Raw genomic sequence first — 23528 nt, forward strand, 5'->3', positions numbered from 1 at the left:
GGGGAGCGGCAGAACCCGAGCGACGACAGAGGCGCAGCTGATTGAGATGCCGACGCACCTCACAAGAGGCCCCCAAAACCAAATACATCGCGCGGCCGAGGCAGCGAAGAATGCGCCCTGCGAGCCAACGCCGTGAACCTCGATAGTTGCGATAAAATACAACGTCGCCTGGAGCAAAAGCAGGAGTCTGCCGCTGCACAGGAACCTGATGCGGCGGATGCAGCAAAGACATCAAGGTTCGATGAGGACAACCGTGGAGCAACTCAGCCGGCGAGCGACCATCTCGGGGCTGAGAGCGATACGAAGACAAAAAGAGCAACAATGCGTCCTCCCGAGAATGCGACTCTTTCAATTTCAACATCTGTGACTTGAAAGTCCGGACCAATCGTTCAGCGGCACCGTTGGACTGAGGCGAAAACGGCGCGGATGTCAGATCTTGAATACCATTGGCCTGGCAGAATGACTGAAATTCTGCGGACATGAATTGTGGGCCATTGTCGGAAACAAGAGTCTGCGGAAGACCTTCAATGCAAAAGATAGCAGACAACGCTTGGATGGTGGCGGAGGACGTCGTGGAAGACATCCGGACAACAAAAGGAAAATTACTGAAGGCGTCGACCAGAACCAACCATCGAGCATTCCAGAATGGACCAGCAAAATCAATGTGCAAGCGTTGCCAAGGGGAAGTGGCTTTTGGCCACGCAAAGACTTTCCGCGGCGGTGCGGACTGTTGTTCGGCACACGCCGGGCACGAAGAACACATATTCGTAATCGCAGCATCGATTCCGAACCAAGTACAGTGCTGACGAGCAAGTTGTTTCGTTCGCACTATACCCCAATGTCCTTGGTGAAGAAGCCGTAAAACAGAGGACTGTAACGAACGTGGGACCACGACTCTGGACTGATCATTATCAGAACGCAACAACAAAACACCACGTCGAACAAAAAGTCTCTCCTTGTGAGCAAAAAATCGGCGAACCAACGGATCCTCGATCCGAGACTGTGACAAAGGCCATTGCGTAGCAACAAAACGCAAAACAGTAGCAAGAACAGGGTCAGCAGCTGTGGCTGTAGCGACACGACGAAAATCAATCGGAAACGATTCGACCACTTCATCGGTTTCCGAATCAATGAACATGCAAGCAAGTTCGGAAGAATCGAATGCTTTATCCTCAGCAACAGGCAAACGGGACAACGCATCGGCGTTTCCGTGCTTAGCAATGGACCGATACAAGATATCGTAGCGGTACTGCGAGAGGAAAATAGACCAGCGAATGAATTTCTGCGCTGTACGTGGAGGTACAGGCTTGGTCGGATGAAAAAGCGATGTCAAAGGTTTGTGGTCTGTGATGATGGTAAAGTGACGACCATACAAGAAATCATGGAACTTAGTAACACCAAACACGAGAGCCAAAGCTTCTTTCTCTATCTGTGAATAATTTCTTTGCGCAGACGAGAGCAATTTGGACGCAAAGGCAATAGGGCGATCATGGGAGCCAACTTTGTGCGCAAGCACAGCACCGATCCCGAAATCCGATGCATCTACCATCAACAAAAGGGTTTTCTGGGGATCGAATGGCGTAAGGCAAGTATTAGAAAGCAACGCCGATTTCAACTGGCGAAAGGCGCGTTCACATTCCGTCGTCCAGACGAACGGAACACCTTTACGGCGTAAGCGATGAAGCGGAGCTGAAATGGAAGAGGCATTGCGCACATATTTATTGTAATAATTAATTTTACCCAACACACTCTGTAGCTGTTTCACATTTTGAGGGGAAGGCAATTCTTGTATGGCACGGAGGTGCTCTGGACTCGGATGTATGCCTTGGGCATTAATGACATGTCCCAGGTATGGTAAGTCACGAGCAAAAAACACACATTTGTCCTTCCTCAAGCGAAGACCATTTTGCCGCAAGACCTGAAATAATGTTCGTAAGTTCGCAAGATGATCTTCTTCTGTCTGTCCGGAGATCACTATATCGTCCAGATAGTGTGCTGCAGTAGGGACCGACGCACAAATAGTTTGTAAATATTGCTGAAACAAGGCAGGGGCGGATGCACACCCGAAAGGCAGTCTTTTGAAGCGGTACAATCCAAGATGCGTGTTAACCACCAATACGCGCTGGGATTCGTCGTCCACCGGTATTTGCAAGTACGCATCGGCTAGGTCCAACTTTGAAAAATATTTTCCCGGGCACAGTTTAGCAAAAAGATCTTCCGGGCGGGGCAAAGGAAAAGTAGCAGTCACTAGCTGTGGATTCACTGTGGCCTTGAAGTCCACGCAAAGTCTCAATTTTCCGGAAGGTTTTGGCAAAATTACTAAGGGTGAGGCCCAGAGAGAAGCTTGCACACGTTCAATTACACCCTGTGATTCGAGATCGTGTAACGTTCTTGCGACCTCATCACGCAATGCGTGGGGAACATTGCGCGCCCTGAAAAATTTCGGTTGCGCGTTTACCTTCAGTTCTAAATGTGCTTCATAGTTTTTAGCGCAACCTAAGCCCGGTGCAAAAATGTCTGCAAATTCGTCACACAGCCGAGAAACACTGTCTATAGGCACAGTCTGATTCACTGATAGGACCTGATTTACAATAGACATGTTAAACAACCGAAATAAATCGAGACCAAACAAGTTCACTGCAGAAGAAGAACGAAGAACGTAAAATGACACAAGTTTTGTTTGTCCCTTGTATGTTGCAAGAAGGCTGCACTGTCCTAACACAGGAATTTTCTATCCGGAATATGTAGTTAGCTTAACATTTGCGGAACGCAACGGAGGTTTGCCCAGTTGTTTGTACGTGTCATGATTGAGCAATGAAACTGCAGCTCCGGTATCGAGCTGGAATGGTATCACTTTGCCTTCAAAGTCTAAGTCCACAAAAAGTTTATTGTTCTGCTGACGACAAGAGCGACTGTTTTGTGCAATTGGAACAGACACTGGTACAGAATCACTTGCTAATTGACGTGATTTCCGGCGACGTCGACGCACAGTTTTTGTGGGACGAACACAGTTACTGTTAGAGAAAGTGTCACTGGACGAAGTGGAATTAACGACATGAATGTCCATAGGCGAAGGTCCACGAGCCTGAGTGTCCTTGGTTCGATTCCGGCGCGAAGCAAAGGGCCTGGAATGATTGTGATTGTCTGATCTGAGCTTTTTCTGGCAAACACTTTGAACATGTCCTTTCTTATTGCAGAAAAAGCAAATAGCTTGGCGTGACGGGCAATGTTCACGCGAATGTCTAGTAGCACACCGCGGGCATGATTTCACTACATTTGTGGGCTGGCGCGGCACACGTGGCTTAGCGCGCGGCGGCAGCTGTGCGGACGTGCACGAGGCCCGGTTACCGGGCCGCGCAGCGCGTCCAGCGGGCCGGTTAATGTTACACACGGCTGGCGAAGTTTCAAAAGATTCCTGAGCACAGTCAAGTGTGTCCTGTTTATCCAATATGTCTATCACTTGTTGAAGGGAGGGATTAACTAGTTTCAAAATTTGCTCCCGTATGCGAACATCAGAAACGTTCTGTGCAATTGCATCACGCACCATTGTATCTGAATAAGAAAGACCACAGTCACATTCAAAGGCACAGTCCCTAGTAAGTCCTTGCAATGTTGCTACCCACTCCCTATTAGTTTGACCGGCCGTACGTTTTGTACGAAAGAACGTATACCGTTTTGCAACCACATTAACTGTTTCTTTGAAATAGGCATCTAATGCAGACAAAATTTCCTCGTAGGACAGAGTTGCTACGTCGCGTCGGGGAAACAATTTCACTATCACACGGTATGTGGACACACCGACACAAGAAAGCAAAAACGGCTGCCGCTCTTTACCTTGAATTCTGTAGGCTGCTAGATGAAAGTTGAACTGGCGAGACCACTCGTGCCAGGTCTCATCGGCTGCCACGTATGGTCGAAAGGGAGGTGCAACAGCGTTTAGTGGCAGCGGTAGCGAAGAAGCGGCGGCGGCCGCATCGGTTTGAATGGTACGTTGACCCTGGACGAGCTGTCCAAGGGCATCCAGTAACGCCTGCGTCTGCTGATTCTGCAAGCGATAAAATTCGGACAGTACATCTGGAGAATGTGGCGAAGCCATGACACAATTAAATGTAAGCAATCAGAAAGAACTCTTTTCCCTCGTCGCCAATGTTGTGTCGGTATCTGGGCCGACACCGTGAAGTTGATATGGCTGAAAAGGCAAGCTAGACTAACGCAGACGGGCGTGAAGTACTGGAACAGGATACGTAATTAATGTTAGGAAGAAAAGTACGGAGCAGGTTTAATACTTAACTTTACTCATTCCTTGTGGTACATCGATCTTGACGATACACAGAAGACTTTAAGTACAATCACTGTATGGCTAATGGCGCCTTGCTAGTTCGTAGCCATTAACTTAGCTGATGGCTATTCTGTCTCTCGGCTAATGAGAGAGAAAGGCTTCGTACATCTGGTCGGTAGCTAGGTTCTCGTACAACTGGGCGGTAGCTAGGTTCTCGTACAACTGGGCGAGTGCTCTCTCGTATCACGAGACCTGCCTTGGTGGTGGCGCTAGGTCTGCGATTACACAGTGGCGACACGCGGGTCCGACATGTACTAAATGGACCGCGGCCGATTTAAGCTACCACCTAGCAAGTGTGGTGTCTGGCGGTGACACCACACTTTTCTTGTCTAAACTATTTATCGTCCACGTTTCACTTCCATACACGCCTACACTCCATACAAATACTTTCAGAAACGACTTCCTGAACACTTAAATCTATACTCGATGTTAACAAATTTCCCTTCTTCAAAAACGCTTTCCTTGCCATTGCCAGTCTACATTTTATATCCTCTCTACTTCGACAATCATAAGTTATTTTGCTCCCCAAATAGCAAAACTCATTTACTACTTTAAGCGTCTCATTTCTTAATCTAATTCCCTCAGCATCACCCGATTTAATTCGACTTCAGTCCATTATCCTCGTTTAGCTTTTGTTGATGTTCATCGTGTATCCTCCTTTCAAGACATTGTCCATTCCGGTCAGCTGTCTCAGACAGGATTACAATGTCATCGGCGAACCTCAAAGTTTTTATTTCTTCTCCATGGATTATAATTCCTACTCCGAATTGTTGGGAACGGAGTGAGACATGATTGTGGCCTATCCTGTTATTCAATCTGTGTATTGAGCAAGCAGTAAAGGAAACTACATGAGATTACTTCGGCGTATTGTATTCTAAAGAAATTTTCATTTCAGGGTCGGAGAATGAAATACAGGTGCTTAGTGGGAGAAAGAAGAAGGCCTACCAGAGCAGTGGGGGCGTCTGCTGGCTCTCCACCTGTTGTCGCCGGCGACTGCAGCTAGCTCAGTTACCTACGGTGTCGTCGCTAGTGTGAAAACATACATTGGAGGCCGCGGGTCTTATCGCAGCATCCTCCAGTTGAAGCTACAAAGACAAGGAAGCACACTGAGACCAGTCGCTTATTGGGGACTTCGGATGGCCTCATTGGTAAGTGGGCGACGACAGGCAAACTACGAGGGCAGTTCAATAAGTAATGCAACACATTTTTTTTTCTGAAACAGGGGTTGTTTTATTCAGCATTGAAATACACCAGGTTATTCCCCAATCTTTTAGCTACACAACACTATTTTTCAACGTAATCTCCATTCAATGCTACGGCCTTACGCCACCTTGAAATGAGGGCCTGTATGCCTGCACGGTACCATTCCGCTGGTCGATGTCGGAGCCAACGTCGTACTGCATCAATAACTTCTTCATCATCCGCATAGTGCCTCCCACGGATTGCGTCCTTCATTGGGCCAAACATATGGAAATCCGACGGTGCGAGATCGGGGCTGTAGGGTGCATGAGGAAGAACAGTCCACTGAAGTTTTGTGAGCTCCTCTCGGGTGCGAAGACTTGTGTGAGGTCTTGCGTTGTCATGAAGAAGGAGAAGTTCGTTCAGATTTTTGTGCGCTGAAGTCGTTTCTTCAATTTCTGAAGAGTAGCACAATACACTTCAGAGTTGATCGTTTGACCATGGGGAAGGACATCGAACAGAATAACCCCTTCAGCGTCCCAGAAGACTGTAACCATGACTTTACCGGCTGAGGGTATGGCTTTAAACTTTTTCTTGGTAGGGGAGTGGGTGTGGCACCACTCCATTGATTGCCGTTTTGTTTCAGGTTCGAAGTGATGAACCCATGTTTCATCGTCTGTAACAATCTTTGACAAGAAATTGTCACCCTCAGCCACATGACGAGCAAGCAATTCCGCACAGATGGTTCTCCTTTGCTCTTTATGGTGTTCGGTTAGACAACGAGGGACCCAGCGGGAACAAATCTTTGAATATCCCAACCGGTGAACAATTGTGACAGCACTACCAACAGAGATGTCAAGTTGAGCACTGAGTTGTTTGATGGTGATCCGTCGATCATCTCGAACGAGTGTGTTCGCACGCTCCGCCATTGCGGGGGTCACAGCTGTGCACGGCCGGCCCGCACGCGGGAGATCAGACAGTCTTGCTTGACCTTGCGGCGATGATGACACACGCTTTGCCCAACGACTCACCGTGCTTTTGTCCACTGCCAGATCACCGTAGACGTTCTGCAAGCGCCTATGAATATCTGAGATGCCCTGGTTTTCCGCCAAAAGAAACTCGATCACTGCCCGTTGTTTGCAACGCACATCCGTTACAGACGCCATTTTAACAGCTCCGTACAGCGCTGCCACCTGTCGGAAGTCAATGAAACTATACGAGACGAAGCGGGAATGTTTGAAAACAATGAAACTATACGAGACGAAGCGGGAATGTTTGAAAATATTCCACAAGAAATTTCCGGTTTTTTCAACCAAAATCGGTCGAGAAAAAAAAGTGTTGCATTACTTATTGAACTGCCCTCGTATAATCAACAGTCGATAGCTTGTATCATCTCATGGGACGGGTTACTTTCCAGAATGTATCGAATTTTGGTTATAATCCCTTGTAAGGCGTAATTGTCCGACATCGTCACTTAACTATACTGCTTTTATAGAACACTATATAGAGCTATAGTCTTCATAACAGAGAAGTGAGGCTATCACAGGAAACATCCTCGCTGAATTCAGATATTCTGGTGTGGTCCACTTATCCCCTTTGAGCTGATCCAAGACATTTTGTAGGTAAATGTTAGACTTGTTATACGTTTAAGCCTCAGCGAAGAACAAGAGTCAGTCTAAAGACGGAAACAATTAGCGAACGTCATAAAAGAGACGTGCACGATTATCGAGACACCGGAATAACAACCGTAAATTAAAGTGGCGTTACGAGGGTATGAATGCTGTTCAGCTCAAGGACTACATGTTGCAACTCTGATGAGCGACAGACACAAAAAGGACCACGCGAAGAAAGCAGCATATTAGCAGCAAGGAAATGACAGAACACGTGCAAGATCGGCCCTACATGACAGCCACAAGTGTTTCTCAAAAAGGGCGTTCATTTTTGCTGTTAAAGTGTAGGACGTCTTAGAGGATTTATACTTGTTTCTTACCTCTGAAAGGTTCAGTTTCAGATCGTACTGAAAAAGAGAGAGTCTCACTGACTGCTGTGCTCTCTCCAATTTTCTTCACACTTAGAGAAGACTAGTGACCAGACATTACTTTTCCTAACAGTACGACACAATTCTTAAAAACAAATTCAAAAAAATTACTTGTGAAGATCAGATTTCCGAAAGTATAAACAGTTCCACCCTTTTACAAAGTTCGATATTAGCCGAGTGCGTATCACGTAAGACCAATAGTTGCAAAGCGTCTGGTTCGATGTTTGGCTAATAGTGATTTCATCTTTTTTTAAATTCTATATTTACTATGAAATGCAAATATTAATTAACAGATACTTAATACTAACTTTTCATTTGTATCTAGCAGAAATACCCACTTCCCTCGGTATTTATTTTAATCTGTTTTCTGACAGCATTCCAGATCATTTGAGAACATCCTAAAAATGGGTAACTAAAAGAATTGTAAAAATGTTAGCATTTCACATTCAAAAATACTTTTGAATGGTCAAAAATCTTAAATTCATTTAAGTATTCAAGGATACCCTAATCTAACATACAGTACTGTCTCACTTACTCATTCCGTTCTTTATAGAACACAGACAACATTCAGAAACATTCGGGAACATTCCAAAACATTCCTAAATATTCGAGGAAGTTCAGGAAGTTCCTGAAATTTTTCAGAACGTTCTAAAATATTCAGGAATATTTGAAAACGCTGAAGAAAACTTCGAGAATATTTTAGAATATTTGTCAACATTCAAGAATATTCGTTAAATCTCGATAACTTCATAGATAAATCTAGAATTTTTGCCCTTCAAATATACATTAATGTGAAAGAGACGGAAGAGATGCTGTCCACTACATTGTGATAACGACCACAACAGTTACCAAAGCACAGGCACTATACTGCACAACGCGGAAAGCAAGAGTAGCACCAGACATGCGTCTCGCCATGGCTTGTATATACCTATACTCATTTGAGCTCGAAGGTATCCCCTCCACAACACGATAATGCAATATTCGAGTACATTCTTCAACATCGTGGAACTTCCTACAATCTTCTCAAACATTTTGGAAATTTCTTGAAGATTGTGAAACGTTCTAGAAAGGGTGGGTTGTTGAATTATAGCAGCATGCATGGACAAACCACACATTTATTGTATATATACACATGGAGTTAGGTGTATATGTGCAGATCAATGGTACCTTATTATGCACCCACTTCAGTGTGTTAGTCGTTTCTCCTCTGACTCTGTCTTCCTGCAATCACGTCGCGTAATTTACTACCTGGTATTTTCTGCATGGTCGTAACAACACTAATAAGTGGACTATGTCTGTCAGTATAGAGTTACTGTTTTACGCCCACGTGTCCACACCTCAACAATGGGCCCACTGCTCAGGGGAAAATAAACTTTAATGGTTTGCTCTTGCCACATACACTTTGAGGTTGTAACTAACCACGAAATATACAACTGCTCCTAGCTATAATTATTAGCCTGTAAATGATGTATGTCATTTAGTACACGGTCCTCACTAATAAAAATATCTGCAGTTATACCTGAAACACCCTAAATTTTACACACACACACACACACACACACACACACACACACACACATATATATATATATATATATATATATATATATCATTCTGTCAAACGCTTATTTCGTGAGATATTTGGCCCGGTCACGATATATATATATATATATATATATATAGGGTGAGTCACCTAACGTTACCGCTGCATATATTCCGAAAACCACATCAAATACTGACGAACCGATTCCACAGACCGAACGTGAGGAGAGGGGCTAGCGTAATTGTTTAATACAAACCATACAAAAATGCACGGAAGTATGTTTTTTAACACAAACCTACGTTTTTTAAATGGAACCACGATAGTTTTGTTAGCACATCTGAACATATAAACAAATACGTAATCAGTGTCGTTTGTTGCATTGGAAAATGTTAATTAGATCCGGAGATATTGTAACCTAAAGTTGACGCTTGAAACCTCCGACGTTCAGTTGCGTGTTGCAACAAACACGGGCCACGGTCGGCGAGCAGCATCTGCAGGGACATGTTTACGATGACGACCGTGTTTACGAGTGTGGCTGTAGTGCACTGCTGTGGTTTGGTCTAGCTGTCGCAGTGCCCGCATGTAGCGCTTGCTGCTATTGTTATTCTGCATTCGTCTCCGCACGCAGACCAACTGTAGTACACCGTCTTACCAGACGTCTGTGATAGTGTAGTGTTGTAGGAACTGTGACCATGGTGTATTCGAACTCTGGAAAGGCGGAGATGATAATCATCTACGGCGAGTGTCGACGAAATGCAGCTGAAGCCTGCAGGGTGTATGCAGAACGGTACCCGGAAAGAGAGCGTCCAACTTGCCGCACATTGCAAAACATCTACCGCCAACTGTATGCAACAGGTATGGTCTAGCACGCAAACGGGTCCGTAACAGGCCCGTCACAGGAGAAGCGGGTGCAGTTGGCGTGTTAGCTGCTGTTACCATGAACCCACACTTGAGTACACGGGACATTGCGAGAGCGCATACTGCATCGTCACCGCTTTCACCCGGTTCATGTGTCGCTACATCAGCAATAACATGGTGATGACTTTAATCATCGAGTGCAATTCTGTCAATGGGCATTAACAGAGAATGCGTTGCAGTTCTACCTGTTTACCGATGAAGCGGGTTTCACAAACCAGGGTGCAGTGAATCTACGTAACATACATTAATGGTCCGTGGACAATCCTCGCTGGCTCAGACAGGTAGAGCGACAGCGACCGTGGACTATAAATGTATGGCGCGGAATCATTGGCGACCACCTCATTGGTCCTCACTTCATTGCAGGGGCCCAAACAGCTGCAACATACATCGCGTTCCTACAGAATGATCTGTCAACGTTGCTCGAAAATGTCCCACTGGAAACGCGTCGACGCATGTGGTACCAGAATGATGGTGCACCTGCACATTCCGCAATTAACGCTAGGCTGACCCTTGACAGGATATTCGACGGGCGTTTCATAGGACGTGGAGGACGCATAAATTGGCCAGCCCGTTCTCCTGATCTTACACCTCTTGACTTCTTTCTGTGGGGTACGTTAAAGGAGAATGTGTACCGTGATGTGCCTACAACCCCAGAGGATACGAAACAACGTATTGTGACAGCCTGCGGCGACATTACACCAGATGTACTGCGGCGTGTACGACATTCATTACACCAGAGATTGCAATTGTGTGCAGCAAATGATGGCCACCACATTGAACATCTATTGGCCTGACATGTCGGGACACACTCTATTCCACTCCGTATTTGGAAACCACGTGTGTACGTGTACCTCACCCCTCATGTTAATGTACATGTGCGTCAGTGGAAAAGACCAATAAAAAGGCGTTAGCATGTGGACGTAATGAGCTGTTCCAGTCTCTTCTGTACCTAAGGTCCATCACCGTTCCCTTTGGATCCCTACGTAATTCGGTGCTCTCCGATACACACGATCGAACAGTGGAGGAGTGGTACTCAAGCGTCAACTTTAGGTTACAATATCTCCGGATGTAATTAACATTTTACAAGGCAACAAACGGCACTGATTACGTATTTGTTTATATGTTCAGATGTGTTAAGAAAACTGACGGGGTTCCATTTAAAAAAACGTAGGTTTGTGTTAAAAAACATACTTCCGTGCATTTTTGTATGGTTTGTATTAACCAATTATACTAGCCCCTCTCCTCACGTTCGGTCTGTGGAATCGATTCTTCAGTATTTGATGTGGTTCACGAAATATATCCAGCGGTAATGTTAGGTGACTCACCCTATATATATATATATATATATAGTGACCCGGCCAAATATCTCACGAAATAAGCGTCAAACGAAAAAACTACAAGAAACGAAACTTGTCTAGTTTGAAGGGGGAAACCAGATGGCGCTGTCGTTGGCCCGCTAGATGGCGCTGCCATAGATCAAACGGATATCAACTGCGTTTTTTAAAATAGGAACCCCCATTTCTTATTACATATTCGTGTTGTACGTGAAGAAATATGAATATTTTAGTTGGACCACTTTTTTTGCTTTGTGATAGATGGCGCTGCAATAGTCACTAACATATGGCTCACGATTTTAGACGAACAGTTGGTAACAGGTAGGTTTTTTTAAATTAAAATACAGAACTAAGGTACGTTTGAACATTTTATTTCGGTTGTTCCAATGTGATACACGTACCCTTGTGAACTTATCATACCTGAGAACACATGCTGTTACAGCATGATTACCTGTAAATACCACATTAATGCAATAAATGCTCAAAATGTGTGTCCGTCAGACTCAATGCATTTGGCAATACGTGTAACGACATTCGCCTCAACAGCGAGTAGTTCCGTAATGTTCTCAGATGCATCGACAATGCGCTAAAGCATGTTGTCAGACGTTGTCCGTGGATCACGATAGCAAATATCCTTCAACTTTCCCCACAGAAAGAAATCAGGGGACGTCAGATCCGGTGAACGTGCGGAACATGGTATGGTGCTTCGACGACCAATCCACCTGTCATGAAATATGCTATTGAATACCGCCAATCGCACGCGAGCTATGTGCCGGACATCCATCATGTTGGAAGTACATCGCCATTCTGTCATGCAGTGAAACAGCTTGTAGTAACATCGGTAGAACATTATGTAGGAAATAAGCATACATTGCACCATTTAGAGTGCCATCGACAAAATGGGGCCAATTATCCTTCCTCCCATAATGTCGCACCATACATTAACCCGCCAAGATCGCTGACGTTCCACTTGTCGCAGCCGTTGTGGATTTTCCGTTGCCCAATAGTACATATTATGCCGGTTTGCGTTACCGCTGTTTGTGAATGACGCTTCGTCGCTAAATAGAACGCGTGCAAAAAGTCTGTTATCGTCCCGTAATTTCTCTTGTGCCCAGTGGCAGAATTGTATACGTGGTTCAAAGTCGTCGCCATGCAATTCCTGGTGCATAGAAATATGGTACGGGTGCAATCGATGTTGATGTAGCATTCTCAACACCGACGTTTTTGAGATTCCCTATTCTCGCTCAATTTGTCTGCTATTGATGTGCGGATTAGCCGCGACAGCAGCTAAAGCACCTACTTGGGCATCATCATTTGTTGCAGGTCGTGGTTGACGTTTCACATGTGGCTGAACACTTCCTGTTTCCTTAAATAAAGTAAGTATCCGGCGAACGGTCCGGGCACTTGGATGATGTCGTCCAGGATACCGAGCAGCATACATAGCACACGCCCGTTGGGCATTTTGATCACAATAGCCATACATCAGAAGGATATCGACCTTTTCGCAACTGGTAAATGGTCCATTTTAACAAGGGTAATGTATCACGAAGCAAATACCGTCCGCACTGGCGGAATGTTACGTGATACCACGTACTTATACGTTTGTGACTATTAAAGCGCTATCTGTCACAAGGCGAAAAAAGTGGTCCAACTAAAACATTCATATTTTTTTACGTACTACACGAATATGTAATAAAAAATTGGGGTTCCTATTTAAAAAAAACCGCAGTTGACCTGTGGCAGCGCCATCTAGCGAGCCAACCATAGCGCCATCTGGTTTCGCCCTTCAAGCTAGACGAGTTTCGTTCTTTGTAGTTTTTTTCGTTTGATGCTTATTTCGTGAGATACATGGCCCAGTCACTATCAATGGACCACCCTATATATATATAGGGAGGGAAGGAGGGCAGGGTGAAGAAAATGCAGCCAGGGAAAGGAGTATTGGCTGCAATAGCTCGGGGTTCCTTGTGCGCCATGCACGAACTCACGAAAGAACTGTGAGCCCCCTGGGAGGACTTTATTCTTTCACCTTGATTCAGGTGGCAGCAGAAAACGGCATGCTGTGGGCGAGGGTCGGAGCGCAGCGGCAATTGTAATGTCCTGACGAATCCACGAAAACCTGTAAACTACACAGACTGTCTTTCTGATTATTAGAACGTGGGAAATTTCCCTGTCAGAGCCCTGAAATCCCAGAAAATAACAGTGCAAGGTGCACACACTCGCTGGTCTGGCCAACCAATTTGACTCATGGGCACGATGGCCCATGTTGGAATTGTCAAACGTCAGACAGCCGACTAGGGATGAAGTAGTTTACCCTCGTGACACACGATATGTCGGAGATGATATGCAGTTCCTCTGTCGGTACAGTTGGAAACTGCCACCACAAGTTGCACACCACAAGTCTCACTCACTAGGAAAAGACCTGAAGCTCTCCACTGGGGGAGGACCAGAAGAGAAAGAAACGAAGAATCACAATCACTGTCCACCAAGCATCGTACAGGAGTCGAATTAGCAGAAAATAACCAGTATTCACGTTGTACAAACCAATCAAACTATCCTCTACTCATTGAATTTTCCCTCTTGACTGTTCTGCTTGCCTGGTAGCCAATCCAGACACAACACCGGGTTTCCCACGCAGGGGCAGCAAGCCTCTGCTTTGCATATCCAGAGGGGAGCCAATCAGTGACTCAAAATCTCTTTTGTCTGAACAAGGATTTAAGAATTAGGGAGGCGTCGTTCTCACGGTAAGCATGACCACGTTACCGCAGAAAACGTCTACCTAGACAGGACCACCATCCCTCATTTATAAAGAGATCTAATCTTTCCAGGCCGACCATTTCCAATTTCCGAAAGAAGGCTGTTAAGCTTCCCAGTCATACCAGTGAAACATATGTTTTTTTCCGCTTGCTAAAAGAACCTAGTGATTTCCTGGCTGCAAGGGAGGTACAATCTTGCCTCCACTAAACATATGTACCAGCTGCTCTGATCGTATCGTCCCAGTTTCTAACATGAGAACGATTACGGTTCTATGACTGTCCCGCCGTTTGCACAAAATCTCAAATTACAGCTGTATTTCTTAAATGGTTTCCTCCACCCACTTTTCGCCACCTGGCCGCCTTTGCGACGGTCTGTCACCTGGCACCCTCGGGTGCAAGTTCTTGTAAAAAGGTCATAAGCCACACGTACTAAATGAAGTGTTTGGGAACATGGCGATCAAGACCTACAATATGAATATTAATCTGACTGACAGAGTAGTTAAAGTGAGAGAGTGGCTTGGCACCTTTCAGATTTTTAGATGTAAGTTTTATACTAAAATATGTACTCGTTTACAAAACTTACCTTGTACACTAGGATTCATTTTATGGGCTAAAATAACTGATTACGAAATATTCTCTATTTTAAGAAACAGTAAAATGTTCATTCAATAATAACACTGCAGAATAACAACAGCTTTCAATTATAAATGGGATACAGCGAACTAGCCACACCCGTCTATTCTGGTCGCCATGAGCTGCTGAACGCTCTACGTTGACTTGGTGATGCTTTTATAGTGATCCTCAACAGTTGGTAGCGTTTGTGTATGATGAAAGAGTCGAACACTCACAAATGAGTACCTCAGGTTTCTTTTGTGAAAAAATACTTCTGTTGCAGCTAAGACACAGAAAAAGTTAATGTACAGAATTTTAGCCAGAAGATCTCAAGGGGTTAATGTATTTTTTGCTTGTTTAGCAATTTTATTTTATTTTGATATTCCAAATAGTTCTTATTTTCGTCCTGAAGTTCCTACTGCTGTTAGAGATCGTTCTGTCTAGAAAACGGAAGGAAACGAACGGATCTGATACTTTTGGAGGTTTTTGGCTATGATTATTAGGAAGTTCCTAGTGAGAAACAAGAGCCAGATGACTGTGTGAATGAATATTTTTTATGGTCCTGAGGACTATACCAGCGATAGTGTCATCACTCGATGTGTAAAGAACCGTAAGGTGGCAGTGTTCTGAAGTGATTCCATGAATAACGGTGAAGATGAAGCTGTTCTGGTGAACGATTCGGTTTGTCATAATGTTGAGTAAGAGCAGGTTTTGGACTATGCTTAGAATACAATGAACGATACAGTTAGTTCGCCGAAGATATTGCCTAAAAATGTGTTATACCTACCATAGAGCACTTTCGTGGCTAAGGGCACTGTAATATATCGTATTGTTCTAAAAGACGGGATAAAAAAAATACATGTAGAGATGATAAGAAAATATTTAAAACTTCTGACATCGTTACTCTCTCCGAGTTATTTTCCACTTCATTCCACTGAGTAAGGAAAGAACCCTGGGGCTGGGAGAAGTCTTCTCCGACGTTGGGAATAAGAGCTGGAGATAACGCAATAACGTCTGAAATTTTAGCCTAAGTATTGGTTTGACGACTTCCTCGAAAGCCTGGACAATTCCATGTTAGATGTTTGACCAACTGACGAGTAATGCAGGAGTTTCCACGTGTAATAGAAGCGCCTTGTCCGGCGTTGTACGAGAGTCAGCCCCGGGCAGGCTGGCTCCAATCGCCTCATCCGCTGAGGGTCGTTCCTCGCACGTAGCAGGTAGTGGCTGTGGAAAGCAGTCCGAGGAAATCATTGCGCCATTTAACACTTTGGAGTGATATGCCACTGGCATCTGCTCACGGATCTGATCAGGAATTCGAACTAAAATCGTACAAAGCAACTGTAGTGCATCGACTGACCCTTTCGAATACTGTTGCTAGACGTCAGTATTGCAACTGGATTGAATTCTGTGGATGGTGGAAGGGTTGATACTGAAATGTGCTCTTGCATGGTCTCATTCACATGCGTACATGAACTCGCAGGAAATTCTCAACAACCATATTAAGAGTCTCCGCACGACGTGAAAACAAGAAAGTGACGTGCAATTACGATTTAGTTGACCAATCTATGAAACGTCCCCTCAGAACAATTATACACGACTGTCCTTAAACTGACACACAATATTTTGTTAGCGCAACGCAATCTGACTTTCAATAATTCGTACAAAAGAATGGGCCCTGACTAACATTAAACTATACCTTTCACAAATCACTTACCTCACAAAAATCTTCGCTACTCAAGCTACTGCAATACAGCGAGCGCCACTACTGCCAGCTAAATAAAAGATTCAAACTACTGAAGGCACTAACTACTGATAGGGATAGTTAGCAAATGAAAGATATTAATAGAGAACAAACAATGTATTTACCTTAATATCATCATATATATATCAGTTCATGACAAATTTCAAAACTCCGCCATCTCTCTCCCCACATCCACCACTGCCGGCGGCTCACCTCCAACTGCGCAACGCTATGTGCTGTTCACAGCCAGCTGCCTAACACTACAATGGCAGACAACAATACAAACTAGACACAGACTGCACACAGCACAGCCAGTGATTTTTATACAGAGGTGGCGTTACCAATAAAAAAACCTAAACAGCCTACTTACATAGCCCCCATGCTCCCCACAAAAAATTTTACAAATTGTTTTGGGCAGTGCCCAATAATGATTTGATAAAATTTTTCATAATTACAATAACAAAGTTATCAAATGCACACACTTATTGATACAATGTTGGTCAAAAGCTAAACTTTCTCACAGTCCATAGAGACAGTCCTGATTGTTTATCACAGTAAAATAGCAGTGTTTCTCTCAAAGTCTGAGCAGTAAATGAAAATGCACACGGAAGTAGTGGATTTCCATGCAGTCTTGATGAAGTAGTGTTGTCCTTCCAATGGAAAGACAGTGCTGACTCTCGACATGCTGACAGGTAATGGACCACAACTGTTTTACTGTACAACAATGAAAGACTGCAACTACAAAGGAGATTTTCTCTACAATTACGCACTAGCAATAAACAAAAGCTACACTAATTACACAAACTACAAGGAAAAAAAAATCAGAAGATTCCAGTGAGGTATCCTGGCAGGGTCGCCAAATGAAACGTCCCCTCAGAACAATTATACACGACTGTCCTTAAACTGACACACAATATTTTGTTAGCGCAACGCAATCTGACTTTCAATAATTCGAACAAAAGAATGGGCCCTGACTAACATTAAACTATACCTTTCACAAATCACTTACCTCACAAAAATCTTCGCTACTCAAGCTACTGCAATACAGCGAGCGCCACTACTGCCAGCTAAATAAAAGATTCAAACTACTGAAGGCACTAACTACTGATAGGGATAGTTAGCAAATGAAAGATATTAATAGAGAACAAGCAAATGAAAGATATTAATAGAGAACAAACAATGTATTTACCTTAATATCATCATATATATATCAGTTCATGACAAATTTCAAAACTCTGCCATCTCTCTCCCCACATCCACCACTGCCGGCGGCTCACCTCCAACTGCGCAACGCTATGTGCTGTTCACAGCCAGCTGCCTAACACTACAATGGCAGACAACAATACAAACTAGACACAGACTGCACACAGCACAGCCAGTGATTTTTATACAGAGGTGGCGTTACCAATAAAAAAACCTAAACAGCCTACTTACAAATCTTATGTTGCAAAACTATAATTTCTGATAAGTATACGAGCAATATACTACAGTTTTTTGCACAGAACTGACAACTAATGCAAGAGTGCTCTGCGCTCTTTAACAGTATAACGAAGTGTATTTGATGATTGAAACTATCCTCACATTGGTAGTCTCAGATCTCTTCCCAAGATCACTTTCACCTAGCTCAATTAAAGCCGTTACGCCACCTGCCAAGAAAGTACTGTAGCCTATGCGACGATCATAACCTTCCTTCACGGTATTTGTTCCCCCGCAACGCTATATACAGGGCTTCATCTGCTTCTACATCTGTACTCGGCAAGCCTCTGGGAAGTGCATGGCAGCGGGTAGTTACGTTGTGCCACGTATTGTTGTTTCTTTCCTTTCTGTTCGCGTATGGAATGCAAATAAAGCGTCTGTACGTGGTGTAATACTTCAGATATTATCTTGACGGTCCGTACGGTAGCGATACGAACGGGGCTATATTATACTCCTAGTTACCTCGTTTAATGCAGTTTCTTCAAACTGTATAAATAGGGTTTTGTACAGTATACAACGTCTATCTTAAAGCATGCACCTGGTCATGTTTTTCGGCAATCTGTGACGCTCCTCTGCTGCACACACAAATCAATGATTATGCATCTTTGTCTTCTTTGTATCCTTCCAGTATCGTCTCTTAGTCCCGTGTGGTATTAGTCCCACACAATTGAGGAGTGTTCTAGGATGAGTAGCGTAAGATTTTTCTAATCAATCTCCTTTGTAGACTGACTCAAGTTTCACAGTAGTCTGCATATAAACTGAAGTCTGATAGTTGCTTTGTCTTGACTGAACCTACATTTCTTTGAATTGGCAGATTCCAGTAGTGACTCGTTGACATTCCACTCATAAGTTTATGCGCTTTATGAGGTGCACAATTTTATGTTCCTGATCGTTTAAAGTAAATTGTCAATATATGCACCATTTTGAAATATTATCAAGATTTGAGTATTGCTGCAGCTTTTTTTCAGACAGTGCTTCATTACAGGGAAATTCATTATCTACAAAAGATCAGATATCGTCTGCCATGTCATTAATATACAACATGAACAGTGAGCGTACGAACGTATTACCATGGGCACTCCTGACGCTGTTTCTGCTTCTGTCGATTACCCTCCATCGAAGATTAGATTCTGTGTCCCACCTACCAATAAATCCTGAAACCGGTCACAAATTTAGTTGCATACAACATGCGTTAATAACCATTGAAGTGATGCTGAGTCAAATGATTTTCGGAAATACCTTATACTGTAGAATCGAAAAACTAGTAAAAACGACACATTAATACTCAATCTGTTCCTCGAAATTTTTTGTAAATTTCTTGCGATTAAATATCACATTTATCCTAGTGTTTTCCACTTCAACAGTTAACTCTATAGGTTGGCGCAGTTACAATTCCATTACGAAAATAGTGGAAACTTATGTTACCGCGTGAAATTAGAGCACTTCCATGCACAGGCACTGTCTCAAGGGCGTCAAAGTCTTATTTCATGCGACCAATAGGAACGCTGCTCGTCCATTCACACCACAATTATGAATAATTAAGAAAACTGAATTTTGATTGAGTTAAGGCTTTGATAATCATTTAAACTTCAATTAAAAATTTATGTTCGTTTCCCTCTGTTGATGTCTTAGTCTCTCTCATCTTATGGTCACGATCCTAAAGCGAGATAAACAAGGGTGCAAGCATAATGGTCGCACAGTCTTCATCGAATACAGGTTTTCTAAATTTGCCCAACAGGGTTTTCTGAGTACTTCGTCCACTTTCTTTCAACGATTCCCTGCGTGTTTCTGTTAGACTTTCGTACATGCTATATCGACCTGTTATGATACTAACATTGCGTCCCTGAAACTATTCGAGATCTTCGTCACGCCTATTTTATGAGGACTCCAAACACTGCAACAATACTCTAGAATTTGTCGCACTAACGTCTTGAATGCAAATTTCTTTGCAGTTGCATTGCGTTTTCCAAGTACCCTTTCAATAAAATATAGACAATAAATTCGAGTATAATACGCGAACACAAGTGGGGGTAACATTATTTGAAAACGAGGTTCGTCGGAATTGCGTAGGAGACAGAGTTATGTAATGCAACGACTGTTCAGTTTATCGGGGAAGATTTCATACTTCACAGAGGTCAAAGTTCCGTGAACTTACGAACCTTATTCATGAACCTTTAATTAGCATCTCGTAAAAATGACACTTAATAAAAGTTTTGTTTGTTTGCATGTACATGGCTGCAGTCCATGTACACACTAAATTCGCTGCGGATCGCACCGTAGCAGCCGCTAGCGGATCCAAGACAAAATGGCGCATCTCAACATTGCCAAAACATTAATTACGTAATTATATTTTTTCAACGTGATAATTAAAGCTTTATGACTGCCGTTATTAACTAAAAGAACATGAAATGCTATCGTATCTTTCACGTGAGGCATGTATTCTAATGGTCGCACTCGTGTAAAATGTTTTGTAATTATTTATTACCTGTTTAGATTCCATTATGAAATAATTACGTAATACATGATTCAGATAATTTTTATTTTGGCCACCTTTTGCTTGTCGATCCTCGGAATAGACCTGATTGTTGTATGCATACTATACACAGTGTAGAGAATATTATAATTTTTCTCTCATGTATTTGGGATAACTTACCAGTATTAAAGTGACTATGTCAGAAGACTGAAGACTAACGCAATCTGTTGAGCTGATAGAAATATTTTTCACGAGGGCGAATAGAAAATCTTTGCCCTTCTGTTGAGCTGATAGAAATATTTTTCACGAGGGCGAATAGAAAATCTTTGCTCTTTTTTCTTTAATCAACTTACGGCTGTGAATGCAAAGGCAACATATCCATTCCCAGCGGTGGCCCTTTCTTGGACTGGCCCGGACTTAATCTGCCAGCAGTTAGCGTTTTCTATTGACCAATTAGGATGACAGTTACCTGGACTGCACTGTTACTGGTGATTATACGTGGATACTGCATTGAACGTCAGAATCGAAGCTGCAGAACATGGTGTTTCTGTGGAAACATTCAGGGAAAGTGATGTTAATAGTCTTTTTGGATCACCTTGGACCACTACTGCTGGATTTCGTGTTACTAGATACAATTATCAATGTAGGCAGTTACCGTTCCACGCTGCCATGTATAAAGGCTGCCATCGAGAAGAAGCGAAGAGGATTTCTCGATGCGAACAACTTGGTTATCCTCCACGACAATGCGAGGCCTCATGTGGCAATGAGAACCGCCGACAAGCTCCGATCTTTTCACTGGGACAGGTCCCACCATACAATCTGCATCTCGCGCGTAGTGAATTCCCTGTTTTCGGTCCACTGAAGACGTCCCTAGCAAGACAGCGACTGACATGCTACGATGAAACAGCCCGACGGATTCTACCCCTGAAACACGTCAAATTTAGTGCCGCGATGGGACAAATTTTTGAACCACTGTAGGGGCTATCTGGAAAAATAGTTTAAGGCACATAGAATAATATGTATATTTGTAATTACCTCTATGTATCTTATTTAAAATGGCTAAGCAGGGATGGCTAGAGGACAAATGTAAGGATGTAGAGGCTTATCTCATGAGGGGTAAGATAGATACTGCCTACAGGAAAATTAAAGAGACCTTTGGAGAAAAGAGAACCACTTGCATCAATATCAAGAGCTCATATGGAAACCCAGTTCTAAGCAAAGAAGGGAAAGCAGAAAGGTGGGAGGACTGTATAGAGAGTCAATACAGGGGCGATGTTCTTGAGGACAATATTATGGAAATGGAAGAGGAGGTAGATGAAGATGAAATAGGAGATACGATACTGCGTGATGAGTTTGACAGAGCACTGAAAGACCTGAGTCGAAACAAAGCCCCGGGAGTAGACAACATTCCATTACAACTACTGACAGCCTTGGGACAGCCAGTCCTGAAAAAACTCTACCATCTGGTGAGCAAGATATATGAGAAAGGCGAAATTCCCTCAGACTTCAAGAAGAATATAATAATTCCAATCCCAAAGAAAACAGGTGTTGACAGATGTGAAAATTACCGAACTATCAGTTTAATAAGTCACAGCTGCAAAATACTAGCGCGAATTCTTTACAGACGAATGGAAAAACTGGTAGAAGCCGGCCTCGGGGAAGATCAGTTTGGATTCCGTAGAAATGCAGGAACACGTGAGGCAATACTGACTTTACGACTTATCTTAAGATAAAGGAAAGGCAAACCTACGTTTCTAGCATTTGTAGACTTAGGGAAAGCTTTGACAGTGTTGACTGGAATACTCTCTTTAAAATTCTGAAGGTGGCAGGGGTGAAATATTGGGAGCGAAAGGCTATTTACAATTTTTACAGAAAGCAGATGGCAGTTATAAGACTCGAGGGGCATGAAAGGGAAGCAGTGGTTGGGAAGGGAGTGAGACAGGGTTGTAGCCTCTCCCCGATGATATTCAATCTGTATATTGAGCAAACAGTAAAGGAAACGAAAGAAAAGTTCGGAGTAGGTATTAAAATCCATGGAAAAGAAATAAAAACTTTGAGGTTTGCCGATGACATTGTAATTCTGTCAGAGACAGCAAAGGACTTAGAAGAGCAGTTGAACGGAATGGACAGTGTCTTGAAAGGAGGATATAAGTTGAACATCAACAAAAGCAAAACAAGGATAATGGAATGTAGTCGAATTAAGTCGTGTGGTGCTGCGGGAATTAGATTAGGAGATGAGACACTTAAAGTAGTAAAGGAGTTTTGCTATTTGGGGAGCAAAATAACTGATGATGGTCGAAGCAGAGAGGATATAAAATGTAGACTGGCAATGGCAAGGAAAGCTTTTCTGAAGAAGAGAAATTTGTTAACATCGAGTATTGATTTAAGTGTGAGGAAGTCGTTTCTGAAAGTATTTGTATGGAGTGTAGCCATGTATGGAAGTGAAACATGGACGATAAATAGTTTAGACAAGAAGAGAATAGAAGCTTTCGAAATGTGGTGCTACAGAAGAATGCTGAATATCAGATGGGTAGATCACATAACTAATGAGGAGGTATTGAATAGAATTGAGGAGAAGAGGAGTTTGTGGCACAACTTGACTAGAAGAAGGGATCGGTTGGTAGGACATCATCTGAGGCATCAAGGGATCACCAATTTAGTACTGGAGGGCAGCGTGGAGGGTAGAAATCGTAGAGGGAGACCAAGAGATGAATACACTAAGCAGATTCAGAAGGATGTAGGCTGCAGTAGGTACTGGGAGATGAAGAGGCTTGCACAGGATAGAGTAGCATGGAGAGCTGCATCAAACCAGTCTCAGGACTGAAAACGACAACAACAACAACAACATCTTATTTCGGCTACTAAAAAAATATGGACAGACTTTCTGATTCGCCCTCGTATGAGCAGTTTTTATGATGAGACTGACCTACTTCTGTCAGTAACAATCTTTCACCATGAAGCTATGTGTAATAGCTGTATTCATTTAATGTGACGCAAAAATATTTATACGTAGCAATTGTTTGTAGAAAAGAATTGCTTGATGAAAAATAAGAACACTGGACATAAAATTAGTCATCCCAAGGGAACATCACGCTAATACCGTGTAACATTGCTTCAAGCAA

Source organism: Schistocerca piceifrons, chromosome 1, assembly GCF_021461385.2.
Source record: "Schistocerca piceifrons isolate TAMUIC-IGC-003096 chromosome 1, iqSchPice1.1, whole genome shotgun sequence".
Taxonomy (NCBI): domain Eukaryota; kingdom Metazoa; phylum Arthropoda; class Insecta; order Orthoptera; family Acrididae; genus Schistocerca; species Schistocerca piceifrons.